Source organism: Apaloderma vittatum, unplaced genomic scaffold (assembly GCF_000703405.1).
Source record: "Apaloderma vittatum isolate BGI_N311 unplaced genomic scaffold, ASM70340v1 scaffold7089, whole genome shotgun sequence".
NCBI classification, from domain to species: Eukaryota; Metazoa; Chordata; class Aves; order Trogoniformes; family Trogonidae; genus Apaloderma; species Apaloderma vittatum.
Window position 1 is genome coordinate 9,660 of NW_009734531.1, and position 2,414 is coordinate 12,073.

The window sequence follows — 2,414 nt, forward strand, 5'->3', positions numbered from 1 at the left end:
TTGCTTTCTGGGGAGCCAAAGTAATCTTTTAGGTGTAACACTACATGGATTAATTATGAGTGTGAGGGGGAAAAAATCTTGCATCATTATATAGGCACAGAGTAATGCTGCGTGCATTTGTGTGTAGTTATATATAGACACCCTATATATAAACATTAATTTCCTGCCTAAAGACAACTCTGATTCTCATGAGCATTTTGATATTTGTTCTCGGCTCTTAAGGAGAAAAAAAAAAGCAACAATAAAAGTACCATCCTAGTTATAAAGCCTACATAGTGGTTGCTTATTTTTAGTTTGTCAGGTTTTTAGGTGATGTGGGGGGCATTTCTGTCTGAAAACCAAAATGAATAACGACAGAGGATGTGAACATACATGTTACTCAGCTGTGCTGGCTCTCAGGAAACCAGTGTCGAGTAGTTGTAGCACACCATATAGAAACTGGTTTAGCCTTTTGGGACTTAAAGGCACCTTATACAAAAAAACAAACAAACAAACAAAGCCCCCAAACCAAAGGGATGGGGTAAGAAAAAATGAGTTGCTAATCACTCCCCTCCTATGAGAGTGCATCTGTTGATTTTAAGCTGGGGCTGAAGGAAGTTGGCTTCAGGTAAGATTTGTCTATGCACAAGTTTACCTTCGAGATTAATGCATAATCCGTGCTGTGCATCCTACTACGTGCACGTTCTGTAACAGCATAGTCACGTATGTGCATACACAGAGAGATGGGGTGGGGGGGCTAAGGAGGTAGAGAACTGGTACTCTACAGAGCAAAATACTTACTCGTGGCAGGGATTAAACCCCAAATGGGTGCCTAATACAACCAAATGCCATGTTCTGCTGATACACGGCACATATTATGCTACTTGTTTGAGTTAGTCTTTTTAAACAGAGATTAAGATGTTTTTGGATTACATCCCCATCCCTAAAATCCCATGGCAGTTGCTGTCGGCGAATTTTGTTTTTGAAGATTTAAGCTGCCTCCGTGGGTGGGCCTAGACTGTTTTAAAATGTATTAACGTGGATTTATGCCACACTTGAGTATAGCTATTTCTGTGCTAAGACTTCTGTTGCGAGGTATTTCTTTGGTAGAACAGTAGCACTGAAATGTAAGATGATGAGCTGATGTCCAGGCGTTTGATGCCAATTCAAGGTGCTTTTGAAGTTGGAAGTCTTTGACCTCAGGTTTTGAATCAGCCCTTTGGATTGTGTGCTCTGCTTGCATAGACCTAGTCTGCTACTGGAACAAAGAGGAGATTTTTATATCCCATAATAGGCAAACTGAGTGCTCTAACTGCTTCTAGCACTGACTCTGGTGGCCATTCTTAGGCTTTATTTTCTTTTTTTCCATTGTGTCATCTGTAAAAATGCATGATATACTTTCTGTGTTATTCAAATACTCGGATCTCAGCAGGGCTGTTTGCATTTTATTCATTTATATTTATTAATACATTTGCATTTATTTGTGAAATGTATTTAGAAATACACAAAATTTGGAGGGGCTCTGAATGTGCTATAAGACAGGAACAGACAGTTTGACAAAAATACGGAGGCAAACAAATGAAGACAGACACACAAGTGTATAATAAAAGTAGTCAGCTACAGGAACTGAAGATTAGGACCTCGGTAGATAAGTAATAAGACTGTTTTTGTGACTCAGGAAAACATCACAAAATGTATTTATCTGTCATGTTTTTGCTGTTATAAAATTTGCATATGCAAATATAACTGACATAAAGCAGTTCTACGCTGGTTTGTACTAGTGAGCACCTGGTCAGCCTTTTGGATACAGCATTTGATGAAGGATTCTGTGACTGAAGATGGTCCAGAGAACAGTGATGATGAGGAAAATGTGAGAGAAGAAGATAACAGTAGTTGGGCTGCTTATCTAGAGAAAAGCTGGGTAAATGGTTGGAGATGATCTTCAAGTAAAAAGCAACTTCTGCTATGAACCTATGGATGAGATGTCATCGATTACATTGCACTAAGGTAAATGTTAGGTTAGGAAAACCTTTTGTTCTTTTGGGTGCCTTGCTAGGGGTGCCTGAGGAGGCTGTAGTAGCTCTGTCATGGGAGAATTCAAAGAACAAGTTAGATGAGCATCTCTCAGAAATGGGACAGAGCCCTTGGGGTGTCTGGGTGACCTCTGAAGTCCACTCAGGAGTGAACCATCTCAAAGAGCTGGGGTCACTGTTGGAGCTCAAGCACTATGAAGCGCAGGTTCCTAGAGTTTCAGCTCAGAACCCCTTCCATCTTCAGTTCAGCTAGTAACCCCTGTGCTCTTGTAATCTGTTAGCTAAGGTAAACTCCTCAGAAGGGCACACTTTCGACTCTACCACTTCATCTGGTAATTCCTTGCAGTGGACAATCATGCTTGGCAATGTAAAAACAGAAGAAGAAAGCTTAGTTGCTATTTA